This window comes from Prionailurus bengalensis, chromosome A2 (genome assembly GCF_016509475.1).
Source record: "Prionailurus bengalensis isolate Pbe53 chromosome A2, Fcat_Pben_1.1_paternal_pri, whole genome shotgun sequence".
Classification (NCBI taxonomy): domain Eukaryota; kingdom Metazoa; phylum Chordata; class Mammalia; order Carnivora; family Felidae; genus Prionailurus; species Prionailurus bengalensis.
The window spans coordinates 116567368-116584752 of record NC_057348.1 but is presented as its reverse complement, the minus strand read 5'-3'; the positions used below and the strand labels follow the sequence as shown (position 1 = coordinate 116584752).

The following is a 17385-nucleotide window of genomic DNA, read 5'->3' as shown; positions in this document are numbered from 1 at the left end:
AACAGAAGCCTATGTTGACAGAGATACTTGAGTACCTGCTGTCTTCTAGGACAGTTATACTCAGTAAGTGCATCTGGTGATTCATACATAATGTAAATGATCCTAAAACTAATTCAAAAGAAATTCCCGGTTATGAGGTATACATGCTCTTTTAGAAATCAATAGGATAAAAACACTTTATTTTGAGAGACAGAGGGAAAGAGAATCTCAAGTAGGCTCCATGCTATCCGGACAGAACCCAACACAAGGCTCCATCCCAGGAACCATGAAATCCTGATAAAGCCAATATCAAGTCATGCTCAACCAACTGAGCCACCAGGTACCCTGAGAGCCAGATGCTTTTAAGTTTTTCTTCCCAGTTCCATCTACACCATTGATTTCGTCTAGAACAGCACTGTCCTATAGAATTTTCTGTGATGATGGATTGTACTTGTGCTATCCAATATAGTGCCAGTAATTACATGTGGCAATTAAGCCCTTGAAAAATGGCTAGATTTATACAGCTATAAATGGCTACCTTCTATGACTGTTGTTGAGCATTGACATCTGTGAAAGCTCTGGACTGGTGAGCACCAGAATACTTTACATTCATGTCAAATTCCTTGAAAGTCACAGTGAAAAGTTAACCTCTTCCAAGGTTAGCAGTGACCTAATTGTCATGTCTAGTTCTTTTCTGTTCTCAATAGTTATGATGATCTCTAGGACTTTTGACACACTTGACTTCTCTTTTACTCTCCCTTGGTTTAGGTTTCACACTCAACATGGAATAAAATACAGGCATCATAGAATCTTTATGCACATGTAGCTTTAATATGTTGGTAACTCATATACATTGTTTTGCATGACATTTTACCCAAATTCTAGCCCTATGAATCAGATTGCTTTATAAAGTCCATTCACTTTTCAGTTTAGCTTCAGTACCTCGTAAGGTGTATCATCTAGTAGCCTCTTTACAGCACTCACACTTCCTTTTCTTACTAAAGACCACATTCTCCAGGCCTCTAAACCTCTGCAGTCCTCACAGGTGGAGACTGCTTGTTCTTTCACACTGTCCACAGCAGAGATCATTGTGGTCTTGGCACCTTCCAGACTCCTCTTACTCTCACAGACAGAACTACCTGTGTGAGATTGAGGACATCTTTGTGGACCCTTTCCTGTTTTCCGTACTTCAGGACCTTCACTACATTTGCTAAGAATTTACATGCTCCATTCTCACTCCTTTGAAGAAATAAAATTATGCTGGTAAGAGCTACATAAAAGTGAATGAATGATCTGTCTTTAATGCCACTATAACCTCAAAACTTTTTACTTGATTTTAACTCTTCTCTGCTGCTCTCCCATAGCTGCAACTTAGACTTGTCGTTGCTCCAGAACTTCTCCACTTCTGAATTTTGAAATCCCATTATACAACCTCATACTACATGTCTCTCTTCTTCGTGTCTCTCTATTGTTTCCTTTTACTCATCAAAATCCCAGTCCCTACTCGTTCCCTTGTGGTTTCCTTCCATAGCCAACTTTTCAGCATATCTTTTCAGTCGGTGCATTGCCTACATCCAATACCATTGTCACCGGTTGCTTTCTGTAGCATCTCCCCTGCACACACCCAGCCTGGAAGCAGCCCAGCCATCTGCTTTCTCCACTTCCACATCTGATCTGAGCATTATTGAAGAAAATCACATACATCTGCCAACTGGCACCATTGTAAACATACCTCTGATTCCACGGAACTAGCAGAAACTCTGTGCAACTGTTTTTTTATGTAACCATTCTTTCCCAGTCTTCCTCACGGTTAATTTACAAAATCATGCTCCTCAAGCTTCTCTCACCTCTCTTCTCCTGTTCTCACAGTAGATGGCCTTGCCTCCCATTTCAGATATGAATTCTTTACCCCTGGCTACAAGGAAGGGTTTTATTCCCCACCCCCCACCTTCAGCCATGTTCTTAATTCAGATATGTTTCAGAATGTTCAGTTACATCAAGAGGAGCTCCAGATGTTACACTTACTCCAGCATGGTCCGTGTAACACCCATTCCCAACCCTCTTGTCTTCTGCTTCTCTCTCCCATAGAAGTTTGAAGAGCTAACTGCTTGCTTTCAGTTCAGTACAGGAACTTCACAGTGCAGTGAGCCACAATTCAACATAACAAATATCACTAAGTTCTGGAAATTACAGCTTTCCTTACTCAGTTTAATGAAAGTGTAACTGGGCATGGGCAATACATCTGGACCGAGAAATTTAAAAAGAAAATCTTTACAATTTGGAAATATGCAGGTTTTCTAAGGCACCAGCCCGAGTTAGGGCATATCAGATTAAATTTTTTATACTTTTTACTGGTGAGAGTTGGAAGAAGACAGCCCAGGGATCTGAGCCCTCTGTGGACCCTGCTTGATGGAATTCTGTACAGTAACATTTGTGCCTTAAGTTAACTCATCTGTAAACTGTCATTAATTACATTAGCCCTGAGGGTTGTAAGGATTAAACAAGAGAATGTGCTTGGCATATTGCCTAGCACTCAAACACTCAAATGTTAGCTAATTTTGAACTGGGTGGGCAGTATAGTTTGTCAAATTAACAGCTGGGCAGATTGTATGGAAGGGAGGCCAAGATGAGGCTTCTAAAGAAGTGATATAATGGAAGAGAAGTGCCTGGAATTAGAGATTTGTATCCGTGACTCTGGCCCATAATTCTAATAACTGACCAGGTGATACCTCATTCCCTTTTAGTGACCAGGACCAAGAATGCATGAAGTGCAATATCCAACTCCATTTAGCTTTTCCAGAGAGGTCAGAGACATGTGGTCAAAAGGTTAAATGGGCACCTAATTTTCATACACTCATCTTGTGTGTCTAGTTTTTCTAGTAACCTAACAAAGACATAGTTGTTAATACTCTATTTACTGGGATTATGCTGGCTCTAGTCAACTTCCGAAGCTTTAATCTCAACAAGGAAGGAGACATTAAGATGGGACCATGTGCATTAAAGGCAGTTTAGAGGGTAATGTTTAGTAGACTGACTCCAGCCCTCCATGGTTGCACCTCCCAGGATTTATCTGGAGGCCTAATCCAGGTCATAGTAGGGTACCACCTGCAAGGCCCCTGTCTAAAGAACTAGTGCTTCTGTTTCCTGTCTTGGCACAGTGGTTGCTAACTTGTCTTGAGCGATATTCCATAGTTGTATTTTTAAAGAATGTTGATAATGGAAACCAACGCCTTGTATAATTCTTGGATGGGGCATGTGTGATGTAACAACACTATTCTAACAAACACTTATGTGCCTAGAGATAGTATGGGAAGAGATCTGTGGGGACAGTTTCTAATTTGTGAGTCTCCTGAATCAGAGTAGGTTAAGATATTTAGTTTCTTGGTATGTACATAAGGGGGAAAGGGATTTTAAAGAATGAATGCTTGGAAAAAACAGGAAGGGCTTGCCTGTTTTGCCCCTTCCCAACGAGGGTATCTCTCAAGATAAAGTAAGGAAGGAGGAAGGAGGGCCTTTTTTATTGTAAATCAAGGTCAGGTAAAGACTCCAGTACTGTTTTATAGCATAATAAAACAAAATGAAGCTTGCATATGCCAGATATGTAGATAACCTGTCTGAAAATTCTGGTAGCTCTCTTTCTATTCTCCACCCTGAAGTTGATCAAGCTGTTCACAACCAAGGCCTCTGTTAGAAGATCCGAGAGAATTCAGACAAGGTGTAAGATTTTCTAACAGACCTCAGCTGGAGAAGTCCCCTTTTACCCCTGCTGGTTTTCCAGCAGAATCTATTTTGAAAGTGGACAGCCAACCTATACCCTTGGCCTTCATGCAAGTACAATTTCTGAATCCAAAAATTTGACAGGGAACTGTCCTTCAAGACACAGCTCCAAACTCCCCACCCTCGGTTCCTTTGCTCTTCTGATCATTCCTTCTCAGTTTCATTTATAGAGTCTTTTGGGTTTTTTGGTTTTGGTTTTGGTTTTGGTTCATTCTCAAAGAGACTACTCTTTATGTATTTGATACCCATTCTCTCCTACATTTTTAGGACCAGAACCTTGATTTTTTTTTTTTTGTTTTTAGGGTGGCAATATACTTATAAAAGATTACACTCCAACTTCCCTAGGTGTGGTCAGTGGGTCAAATGGAAGTCAGTTGGGTGGGTCTTACAGGAAATCTTTTTTTAGAAAGATCTGACTCAGCTAGGAGGACTGCCCTTTTACCCCTTCTCTTCCTGCATAGAAACTAGATGGGATGGTAAAACTCCGGCAGCCATTTTGGACTACATTGCATCATCGAAGATGGAAGCCATACACCTTAGGATGGTGGAGCGGAAAGACAGAAGGAACTAGCACAGTGATGATGTGGTCAAGCTGCCATTCCAGCCCAGACTTCTTTAATAGTTTGATAAACTTCCTTCTTATTTAAGCCATTGTTACTTTCAGTTTCTGTTATATGCAGCTGATTCTCATCCTAACTGATGCCCACCCCTTATGTGATATTGGTGCTCCCACAGTTATTCCTTTCATAATATCTTTCTTTACATCCCCCCCCCCCCCCCGCATATCCACACACATCCCAGTAACTTCTTATCTTTATCTACAGTCCAAATCCCTCTTGAGCTCAAAAGCCATATACTCAACTGCCTTTAAGACATCTTTATTTGCATTACCCCCTGGGCACAGTGGTAGTATGAATAAAGGCCACCTAAATATGTCCATGCCCTAATCCGTGGAACCTATGAATGCTACCTTATATGGCAAAGGGGACTTTACAAATGTAATCAAGTTAAGAATCTTGAGATGAAGAATTTATCCTGAATTATTTGGGTAGGCTTGATGAGTTAGAGAAGAAGGCAATATGACAATGGAAACGGAGATTGGAGTGATGTGGCCACAAACCAGGGAATGCTGGCAGCCTCTAGAAGCTGGAAGAAACAGAATGTGGATTCCCTTTTGGAATCTCTAGAAGGAAACAGCCCTTTCAACACTTTGATTTTAGCCTGCCGAGACTCATTTTGGAATTTTGACCTCCAGGACTGTAAGATAATAAAGTTTGAGATAATTTATTACAATGGCAATAGGAAACTGATACAGGCACCTCAAACCTGACATATCCCAAAATAAATTCATTAACTTTCCCCCCAAACCTGATCCTTTTCTATTTCCTATCATGATTATTATATAATCCAAAATATGAAATATATGAAATCAGTCATATATTCTCGATTTGTCACACTCTACCATCCTTCACTTACCACTTTGTATTTTCATTTCTATACATTGTCACTCAAATCAATACCTAATTTGTCTGCATTATCTTCCATCTGTACTGTTGGAGTAGTACAATGGTTCTCGGCTGGGGGTGAATTTGCCACCTTAGGCAGGGGAGGAAGACATTTTTGTCTCCAAAAATGGAGACATCTTTGGTTGTTACCACTGTGTAGGGGTGCTGTTGGCTGGCATCTAGTGGGTACAGGCCAACGATGCTACTGAACACCTATAATACACAGAACAGCCCCACAACAAAATTTCCTAGTCTAAAACGTAAAGCCAAGATTGAAAAAGCCTGCTGTAGTGTTAAAACTAGTCTCCCTGCTTCACATATTAAACCACTCCAGTCATCGTCATTATAATTTCCAATTCCCTAGGGAAATGTACAGGTGTATCTTATTGCACTTTGGAAATACTACATTTTTTTTTTTACAAATTGAAGGTTTGTGGGGCGCCTGGGTGGCTCAGTCAGTTGAGCCATAGACTTCAGCTCAGGTCATCATCTCAGGGTCCATGAGTTTGAGCCCCATGTCGAGCCTGAAGCCTGCTTGGGATTCTGTGTCTCCCTCTCTCTCTGCCCCTCCCCCACTTGTGCTCTCTCTCCCTCCCTCTCTCTCTCTCTCTCTCAAAAATAATAAACATTAAAAAAAAGAATTGAAGGTTTGTGGCAACCCTGCATCAAGCGAGCCTATTGGCACAATCTTTGCAACAGCCTTTGCTCACTTTGTGTCTCTGTATCACATTTTGGTATATGACGCAATATTGCAAACTCTTACTATATTATTACATTTGTTACAGTGATCTGTGATCAGTGATCTTTGATGTGTAATTGTTTTGGGGTCCCAGAAACCACACCCATATAAGAGAGAGAACTTAACTGATCCATGTGTGTATTTGGACTGCTCCACCCGTTGTTCCCCTGCCTCTCTCCCTCTTCGGCCCCTTATTCCTTGATACAACAGTATTGAAATCAGGCCAATTAATAACCCTACAATGGACTCTTAAGTTTTCAAGTGAAAGGAAGCAGCTCATGTCTCTCACTTTAAATCAAAAGCTAGTGGGCGCCTGGGTGGTGCAGTCGGTTAAGCGTCCGACTTCAGCCAGGTCACGATCTCGCGGTCCGTGAGTTCGAGCCCCGCATCAGGCTCTGGGCTGATGGCTCGGAGCCTGGAGCCTGTTTCCGATTCTGTGTCTCCCTCTCTCTCTGCCCCTCCCCCGCTCATGCTCTGTCTCTCTCTGTCCCAAAAATAAATAAACGTTGAAAAAAAAATTTTTTTTTTAAATAAAAAAAATAAAAAATAAAAAAAAATAAATCAAAAGCTAGAAATGACTGAGCTTAGTGAGGAAGGCGAGTCTCAAGAACTAAGCTAGGTCTCTTACAGCAAATAGCCAAGTTGTGAATGCAAAGGAAAAGACAAGGAGTTGCTTCTTAAGGATTAGCAAAGAAAGTAGTTACTTAAGATGGAATCTACTCCTGGTGAAGATGCTGTGAAGATTGTTGAAATGACAACAAAGGGTTTAGAATGTTACATGAACTTAAGTTGATAAGCAGTGGGAGGGTTTGAGAGGATTGACTCCAATTTTGAAAGTTCTACAATTTTACAGTGGGTAAAATGCCATCAAGCAGCATCGAATGCTACAGAGAAATCATTCCTGAAAGGAAGAGTCTGTGCAGCAAACCTCACTGTTGTCTTATTTTAAGAAATTGACATAGTGAGGCACCTGGGTTGCTCAGTTGGTTAAGCATCCGACTTTTGATTTTGGCTCAGGTCATGGTCTCACTGTTCCTAGATTCAAGCCCCTCGTCAGGCCCTGTGCTGACAGCCCAGCACCTGCTTGGGATTCTCTCCCTCTCTCTCTGCCCCTCCCCCGCTCATGCTCTCTTGCTCTCTCTCTCTCTCTCTCTCTCTCTCTCTCTCTCTTTCTCTCTTTCTCTCTCTCAAAATAAATAATTTTTTTTAAAAAAGAAAAAAAAATTGCCACAGCCATCTGACCTTCAGCAACCACTACCCCATCAGACAGCCATCAGCAGCAAAAGGATTATGACTCACTGAGAGCTCAGATGATGGTTAAGCGTTTTTTAGCAATAAAGTATTTTTTAAGATTTTTTAAAATTTTGTAATGTTTATTTTTGAGAGAGAGAGACAGTGCAAGCAGGGAAGGAGCATAGAGAAAGGGAGACAGAATCCAAAGCAGGCTCCAGGCTCTGAGCTCAAACACACGGGGCTCAAACACACGGACTGCGAGATCATGACCTGAGCTGAAGTCAGACACTTAACCAATTGAGCCAGACAGGCACCCCAGCAATAAAGTATTTTTAATTAAAGAGTGCACATATTTTTTAGACCTACTGCTATTTCACACTTGATAGACTACAGTATAATGTAAACATAACTTTATATGTACTGGGAAACCAAAACACTCATTTGACTTGCTTTATTGTAAATTGCACTTTATTGGGATGTTCACTTTATATTTTCAAGTTACGCCTTTTTGATGTTGTTGTTGTTGTTAATTGTGAGACTTACAGAGTCCTTGACCAATATCTGGTCACCAATATCTGGTGTCAATATCTGGGTCACTTACAGATGTGTTGTTTTTTTCTCCTCTCAGTTTTCAATCCTTTTGACCTTTCTCTTGGCATGCCGAGTAATTTTTAATTGAATACTAACATGGAGTATTAAAAATTACAGTGGCTCTGGATAATATCTTCCTCCAGAAGAAGTTCACCTTTTCTTTGCAAGGAGGCTGATTATCTCAAGCCATTTAGAGACTGAGCTGATTCGAGGCTAGGTTGAAACTCTGGAAAGGCTTTATCTACATCTGGTTCAACCCTGCTGTTAAAGTGTAGCCTTTTAGGGTTCCAGGAGATCACATCTCAGCCTTTTGGCTAAGATTGAGAGTAGAGTTGGTTCCAGCAGAGCCTGGGGAGTTGACTGGGCTCATCCCAAGGTGAGTCTTGAACTGACACAAACTCCATCATGCTCTTTGTTGTCTGCTTGGCTTCTTAGCTTTGGTCAGCTTGAAAACTTGGAAGATGTCTTAAGGGCAGGATGTTGGGTACACATTTTGCCCCTTCTTGCTGAGATATTCACCCTTCTGTTCTCTACTTTTTGTTTCTTCATCCCTGCAGAGTTTCTTTACCTTTTAGTAGAGACCCTCTGCCCAAGCCCTTCCCCTGGATTCTTTGGCTTTTGACCCAAAATGAGTAATGGCCCAGAAGGAAAATACAGCTACACACTGTGGTTTTACCTCTGTCTCAAATTTTCCTTTCTCCAGATTTTATCTTTCCAAGACCTGATTGCTTCTGCATTATCTTTAAACAGTAACTGCAATCTACTTAATTGCAGCTCTACCTGTGAGAGAGAGGTGACTCCCAGGCTTCCTCAGCTGCTTCCCCAGGCTCTATTCTGTGACCTGCCCCTGTAAAGAACTTGCCTGGCATCCAAGCCCTGCTTTAATGACAGGCTGACATTCTTTTTCTTTCCCAACAATCTAACAGTATCTCTCCCTGGTTTAGTTCCCTACCCCAAGCCCCAGGTGCTTCAAGCTGCATCCCAGGCCAGAGTGAATAACACTAGGGCTTTCGTTGTTTTTTTCTGAAAAGTAGGATTGCCTGCTTTCTAAATCCTCCTCTCTCCTTGTTGATAATTCTGGAGTAAGTGCATTGCCAGCTCCAAATCAGGCATGAAAGAAGGCTCACTTTGACATTCATAGATATGTTGCCTTCTGTTCTTCAAATTATTTCTGAAATAAAAACTTTAATAATAGCCCTCTTGTAGGTTGTATTCTCTTCTATTAAGTTATAAATGAGTCAATATGTGACTATTTTGGTAAGCAAGGTCAGAGATATTTATTAAAAATAATAACTAGCTATTTTATAGTTCTGATATTTTGTTCTCAGGTTGCATGGGTGTGGGTGTTTTCTATGCCTGGTCTCATTTAGCACAACAATCCTATGCAGGGTGGGGGATTAGTGAGTACTCTTTATCAGGAAATGAAGCTGAGAGATGTTACATTGCTCATCAGTAAATGGTAGAACTAAGATTCAAAGTCAAGTCTCTCTGAGTCCAAAGCCCTTACTCTTTCCAATACATTCTGCTCCTGCCCCCTAATTCTCACTGTCTGATGCCACATGCAATTTGTAACCTCAACCCAGTCTAGTAATCATGATCATCCCCCCAGTGAGACTGTGGGTGACTCAGAACAGTCCATCACCTTGACTGAACAGTTAAAATGCAATGACACACAGAACACTTTTAGATACTGATAACAAAATTGAAGAATATTACGCCTAAGTACTAGTCAGTGGCTGAGAACACACAAAGAAGATAGAAAGCTTTTAAATACCTTGTTATATCTGAAAAAAAAAATCCAGATTCTTGGCACAACCATTGGTGACTTGCCCCTCCCCATGCCGTTTGTGTGCTGGGTATCCCCTGCACACCGTCCCTTTCCTGCCAGAGTCTCAGCCTCTGGAGCAGAGGGTCTCTGTTCTACTTATCTTTTTTTCCCTAGCACTTAATATACTACTTGACAGGGGCACCTTGGTGGCTCAGTCAGTTAAGCGTCTGACTTCGGCTCAGGTCATGATCTCACTGTTTGTGGGTTGGCGCCCCGGGTCCGGCTCTATCTGGCTCTGTGCTGACAGTTCAGAGCCCAGACCCCGCTTCGTATTCTGTGTCTCCCTCTCCTCTGCCCCTCCCTCACTCTCTCACTCTCTCTCTCTCTCACATTGAATAAACAACAACAAAAAATATATATATACACACCACTTGACAGTAGGAAACGAATGTTCCATGAATTAATATGCATGATCTTCCCAACTACAATTTAAGTTCTGTGACGGCAGAAACCGTCTCCTCTAATTTTCATCCCCATGCTGCTGTTAATTACTCTTATTTGATTGCATGAACCAGCGGTCTCACGCTATTTCAGGTAATGGGGGGTTATTGGAAACAAACTCACTGTGACAAGGGAGGCCACGATCATACAGGCTTCTAAGAACAGCACCGTTCACAGTCTAAGGCAGCTCTGGGGGCCAGATTAACATGTTTGCTCCTCCAGCAGGAGTTGTTGTATTTTTAACCCAGCATGCTGCCATTAATATGACTCCTGTTTTCGACTGCTTCTCTTTTCTGTCTTGTCTACACCTGTTATCAACCAGCTGACTCCCATTCAACTACCTGAGGGAGAAAATCCAATTACTTTATTAATTATCCCTGATAAGAAGAGCTTTTTAAGCCAAGCCACTTAATAGGTTTCCAGGTGCCCACTTCTATCCTAATTGGTGGTCTTTTCTTAATCCAAAAACAGCCTAGCAAGGACCCCCTTTAGTTAGCTTGAGATTCTTGAGGTGGACGGGGCTAATGGGCCTGTCAGGCCCTGTAACTGGCTTGTCCGTTAAGGGCCTTACACAGGGTTCAAAATAAATGCTTTTTTAAGTTATCTGAAGGGAGAACCAGAAGAATTCTATGACTGTGTATAATTTAATCCTGTTTAGTGTATCCTGGATATTTTGGGGGGCCTTAACATTGAGCTACGGTATGAATGTCCATTGATTTGTAGCTGTCATTGCCATTTTGAGATTCTGGAAGAGTTGTGAATCTTTCCCATTCTTCACAGTTAGTTCCATGCCTTTGACTAAAAAGCCAGCTCATTTCTGAGGTTAAATGCTTTTCCCATTGGAGCCTAGAGCTATGGCACTTAATTTTTAAATAATCACTTATCTCTTTGGTTCCATCTATCAATCTATACAACATAGTTTGATGCCCAATATATGAAAATATTTCTTGGAAGCATGAAAAAAATATATAAATTTAGATGACTTAATAAGTTACAGGATCAGATATGATCTGGGAGCTCTGGAGGCTATAAAATGGGGGAAAGGAAAGTGTTGGAGAGAGAATAGGATGAACGAGAAAATAAAGGAGCTAAAGAATTTTACGTCCTCAGTTTTTCCTACAGCTGGCTCTGTGCACATATGCTTCTCAGGGCGACAGATCCTTTTCACAACCGATAGGGATGTCTGGGTGACTATCCAGCGTCCGTTCAGCGTCTGACTCTTGATCTCAGTCAAGTAGTGATCTCAGGGTTGTGAGTTCAAGCCCCGCATTAAAAAAAAAAAAAATTTTTAAACCAACAAACAAAAAAACTGATAGCCAAATTCACACATTCCCCATGAACTTAAGAGACGCGGTTCAAAATATGATTGGCAAATCCTGGAGAGCCGCTGTGCTTGGCTTCGTAGTGAACACAAGAGGGCGCTGAACTCCACAATGATGCACAGGCCACTAAGGTCCATATCATGGCATACATACAACTAGTAATTTTCAAGTGATATTTCTTAGAGGTTATACCAAATGTTAAACAGAGACTTATGTTTATGTTATGTTATGTTTAACATAACAGAGAGCTATGTCGACTTCTAGTTTAGTAGATACCCATCTCAGTTAATTTTGTGATTTTTATATGCCTGAAAGATTTGTCTGCCACCAAATTGAAGACACCAGTATTTCTAAGGAAATCAAAAGAAGGTTGGTCAGGCATGGGGTATAGAAAGGATGCAGAAGCATTGGCAGAGATCCCCTAAGCTTTTTCAGTGAAGGGGGATGCTTAGCAAAGACTTCAAATGTTGTAATTCCGTGATAAGACCCACATTACTCACACCATTGTAGCTGGACACCATTAACTCTTCAAACCATCCAATCCCTGTGCTCTAGTTCCCTGCTCACAAAGCAATCTCTGATGGTTATTTGGATTCTCATGGGGGGAGGGAGGAGGGTCTTTGTCCATAAACAGACACTCAAGGACAAAATAAACTTTAAAAATTCTTATTTCTTATGGCATAACAAAAAAAAAGTGAAAATATTGTAATTAGTTGGCTGTAGTTACATTTCTAATTTTAGGAGGGTCGTAGGACAAGGAAGATTTTAAAATAGCACCCTGAGTTTGAATCTGAGTGCCAGAGAGAACCATTAGCAGAACTAGAAAAGAGATGGCAGGCAATGATAGTAAAGGTTTTGCTGTGAATTTGAGGTGCCAGCTGTTTGTATAGGTGACTGCTATCAACAACAAGCAGTTGGAAATGAGGTCCTGTATTGGTACCAGGAGAGATGAGGTAGAGAAATACAGTTTTAGGACCCACTGGCATGGGGGGGGGGGGGGGTGTAGGCCGAGATTATTGTATGGATGAGATTACTAAGCACCAGTGTGGAGAAAGAAGAAATGAGGCCTGAGGACAGCCTTCGGGAGTTAGGAAGTAAGACCCAAAAAGAGCATGGAACAAGATTCTGTGGTGGTATTATAGGGGAGGATAGATGTCTTTTGGAAAGAAATGAATAGTGTCAAGTTCTTCAGAGAAGACACAAATGGTAAGGACTGGATTTTCCTATTGAAAATCCCTGATTACAGTCAAGGGAATACGATAAATTTAAATAGAAGTCAAATTCCAAGAGCTTACCAGTAGGTGGGCCAGGAACATCTTGTCATACCAGAAAGCAAGAAAACTCAAGGATTTAGAAGCCAGTTTGAAAAGGATCACACTGGCCAAAGATGAATCAATATGAACATCAGTAAGGATGGTAACTGTACTAGTTCTCTATTGTCCCTATAACAAGTTACCACAACTTAGTGGCTTAAAACAACATAAAGTTGCAGTTCTGTAGGTTAGAAGGCCAACATGGTCTCACTGAGCTAAAATCAAGGTGTCAGCAGGTCTGCACTCCTTTCTGGAAGCTTTGGGGGAAAATCTATTTCTTGCCTTTTCCAGCATGACTTCCCAAGGAATGCAAGGGGACTGACTGCAGGCAGTCCTTGACTCATGACCACCTTCCTCCATCTGCAAAACTAGCAACAGTCCTCACATCCCATGACCCTTAACCTCCTCTTTCTGCCTCCCTCTTCTGCTTTTAAGTACCCTTGTGAGTACATTGGGCCCACCCAAGTCATCCAGGATATCTCCCTATTTTAAGGTCAACTGGTTAGCGTCCTTGATTCTATTTGCTACTTTAACTTATCTTTGCCATGTAATGGAACATGTTCACAGGTTCCTGGGATAGGGATGTGGACACGGGACATGGCCTACCACGGTAACTACAACAGATTGAAACACATCAAATATGTTTAAGTACATAAGCTCAAAATAATATTCAGACAAAGCTCACTGTCAGGAAACTGACACAGTTTTGTGTGTGTGTGTGTGTGTGTGTTTATTTTTAATTTTTTAAAATTTACATCCAAATTAGCATATAGTACAACAATGATTTCAGGAGTAGATTCCTTAGTGCCCTTTACCCATTTAGCCCATCCCCCCTCCCACACCCCCTCCAGTAACCCTCAGTTTGTTCTCCCTATTTATGAGTCTCTTATGGTTTGTCCCCCTCCCTGTTTTTATATTATTTTTGTTTCCCTTCATGTTCATCTGTTTAGTCTCTTAAAGTCCTCATATGAGTGAAGTCATTTGATATTTGTCTTTCTCTGACTGACTCTTTTCACTTAGCATAATACCCTCCAGTTCCATCCACATAGCTGCAAATGGCAAGATTTCATTCTTTTTGATTGCTGAGTAATACTCCATTATATACACCACATTTTCTTTATCCATTCATCCATCGATGGACATTTGGGCTCTTTCCATACTTTGGCTATTGTCGATAGTGCTGCTATTAACATGGGGGTGCATGTGTCCCTTCAAAACAGCACACCTGTATCCCGTGGATAAATGCCTAGTAGTGCAATTGCTGGGTCGTAGGGTAGTTCTATTTTTAGTGTTTTGAGGAACCTCTGTACTGTTTTCCAGAGTGGCTGCATCAGCTTGCATTCCCATTGACACAGTTTTTGAAAGACTGGTATAAAGGGAAATGATCAAGTATTCACCCTGCCGTTCCCATACAAACTGTACCTTGGCAACCAAAAAGCTGATAAAGGAAAATTTTTCTTTATTTTTTTAAATTTTGTTAATTATTTATTTTGAGAGAGAGAGAGAGAATGAGTGGGGAGGGGCAGAAAGAGAGAGAACTCCAAGCAGGCTCCGCACTTGCCAGCACAGAGCACAATGTGGGGCTCGAACTCAGAAACAGTGAGATCATGACCTGAGCCAAAACCAAGAGCCGGACACTAAACCGACTGAGCCACCCAGGTGCCCCGGAAAATTTTTCTTTATAAAAGTATTCCAGCTAATACGTTAAGAGAGAACACCATCATTTCCCAATATTCAGTGAATTAATGGTCTGAACAATAATTATTAGTGACAGCTAACATCACAAAAGTGCAACAGATATCTGGATATTCTGTGCCTCCTGGTGAGAGTGCAGAGCACCACCTGTGACTTCTTGCCAAAACAGCAGGTCCTAAAACTGATGAAGCCTCCAGATCCAACCAGCAGTTTATGGGAAGTACAGGGGACAAAGGAACACATTCGGTGACTCCAAAAGATGCCATGACCAAAATCCAAACTGTGGGATATTCCACAGAACAAATGACACACCTCATAGACAAAACAACAACCAACCAACCAACAACAAAATCCTGTAAGAACAACGACAAAAGAAGGAGGGGAACTTACTGTTACCATTAGAAAACTTAGAAACGTCAACCAATTACGATGTGTGGGTCTTATTTGGGTCCTAATTTATAAGGCAATTAGAGGGGCACCTGGGTTGGTTAAGCATCTGACTTCAACTCAGATCATGATGTCACAGTTCGTGAGTTCAAGCCCTGCATCGGGTTCTGTGCTGACAGCTCAGAGCCTGGAGCCTGCTTTGGATTCTCTGTCTCCCTCTCTCTCTACCCCACCCAGGTTCTCTCTCTCTTTCTCTCTCGAAAATAAACATTAAAAAAATAAATAAAATATAAGGCAATTGGGGAAATGTGAACAATAATAGCATACCCAATATGAAGCAATTGTTGGGGGGCTTTAGATTATACAGCGCTGTTTTTAAAAATTAGTCATTTAGGAGTGCCGGGGTGGCTCAGTGGTTAAGCATCTGACTTCGGCTCAGGTCATGATCTTGCTGTTCATGAATTCGAGCCCCATATAGGGCTCTGTGCTGACAGCTCAGAGCCTGGAGCCAGCTTCAGATCCTGTGTCCCCTTCTCTCTCTGCCCCTCCCCTGCTCTCTCTCAAAAATAAATAAACATTTAAAAAAAGAATTCAAATTAAATAAAATTTGAAATTAAAAAATAAATAAAATCAAATAAAATTATTCTTTTAGAGGTATACACTGAAGTATTTGCAGATTAAATGATATGATGTCTGGATGTGCATCAACATAGCCTAGGGGTAGGACTGGGAGTGGGAGGGGGAACAGAGCAAATAAGATTGGCCATAAGCAGGAAACTGTTGAAGCAAGATGAGGTGTATACAGAGGTTTCTTTATACTGTTCTCGCTCTCTCTTTTTATTTTTTTTTTTTAAAGATAAAGTGGGTATTTATTTGTACTTAAATCTATAATAAACCACCAGCCAAACTGGTCCTATCATCACGACACATAAAATATAAAAACAGTTTTCTACAAATACTGGAATAACGAACACATCAGGAGTTGTAGTTAAACCAGCACAGGGGGCAGAGGAAATCAACGACGCACATTATAACTTAACCCTCCACCGTTAACAATTGAGGTTGTTAAGCCTCATTATCTCAGAAAATACAAATAATCCTTCATCACATCTTTGTATTTTTACTTCCTATTCTTGTGGTTAAATTCTGGAGCCTAAAGATATACAAATTAGTATTATATCTAGTTATCTAGTGCCAGAAACGTATTTCCGCATGTTGTTCAAAGCAGCCAAAGCTACGGAATCCTCTTTGATGAGACTCCTGCCGTTCCCCCTTGATGGACAGAATAAACATAATGAAAAACAGAATATCAAGGCAGAGATACAGGACCCTAACAGACAAATCCTAGAAGTAATACAGCCATCGCCCAAATGGAGACGGATTAATACGCTCATGGTCACGCGACTTCAGGCTGTATGTTCAGGGTAGTTTGGGAATAAATCCATTATTTGCTGGGCACTAAAATACTTAGCCGTTTGCTGTATTACACTGTGGCTTTCCCCAGTCGTTCCTAAGACGGACTGCAAATCGCTGACAGAATTTTGCTGTAACTGTATCTGGGGCTGCGGGGATTCCTCTCCACAGTCGTGCAGCTGACTGTTCCAGGCCTGGCCATTCCAGGCTTGGGGGCACCAGGTCTGACTGTTCCAGGTCTGGTTGCTCCACGACTGACTGTTCCAGGTCTGGTTGCTCCACAACTGGCTGTTCCAGGTCTGGTTGCCCCATATTGGAAGGTTTCCGGAAGTGTTCATCAGGTATCCCTGGTGATAGGAATAGAAGCCTGGGTATTCTGGATTTGCAGAGCTGTTCTGAGTCACAGTGTTGTTATTCTTTGGCCAGTTGTTTTTTTGCCACCTCTTACATTTCATTCTCTGGTTCTGGAACCAGGTCTTAACCTGCTTATAGCTAAGGTTCAGAATGTTGGAAAGTTCTTGCATCTGCTGGAGACCGAGGTACTTCTGTCTCTGAAATCTATCATTGAGTACATATAGCTGGGTCTGAGAGAAGACGGTTCTGATCTTCTGTTTCTTGCCCTGAGCTGGATCGTCCTTCTTCGCAGTGATCTCCTCTGCAGAAGTGGGTAGCACTTTTACTCTGGACTGGTGGAAGAATCGGGGCTGTCCTGAACAAGTAGATCCATGGAGGAAGGAAGAGGAGAGATGGTCTCCGTGTGGGGGGTCTCAGCAGATGACATTTGCAGGGATGCATAATTTTCTTCAGGCCCATCAATCTCAGGCACTGGAGAAGAGTCCCTAGAATCGGGCGCTTGGGGCAAGGCAGGCAGTGGAGCTGAGCTGGATCCCTATTCATGTTGCAAGGCCATTGTCATGCAAAAGGTAGCTGCTGGGTAGTCCAGAATGCGTGGGGAACGGGAAAACCGGGGCCACAGGACCTGTTTGCAGGAGAACTTCTTCGTGATGAAAGTAAGAACTCAGATTCACGGGATGGTGTACTCACTGAAAAGTGCATTAAAGATGAAAATACCGTTCGGCACCTGGGTGAAGTCGGTTAAGGTCCGATGTCAGCTCAGGTCATGATCTCACGGTTCGTGGGTTCATGTTTCTCTTCAGGCTCT

At 41.7% G+C, this 17385-nt stretch overlaps 1 pseudogene; it reads right to left on the bottom strand.

Moving 5' to 3' along the window:
- Positions 1-16085: 16085 nt before the first annotated feature.
- On the bottom strand, positions 16086-17152 carry LOC122486452 (annotated as a pseudogene).
- Between the last annotated feature and the right edge of the window lie 233 nt (positions 17153-17385).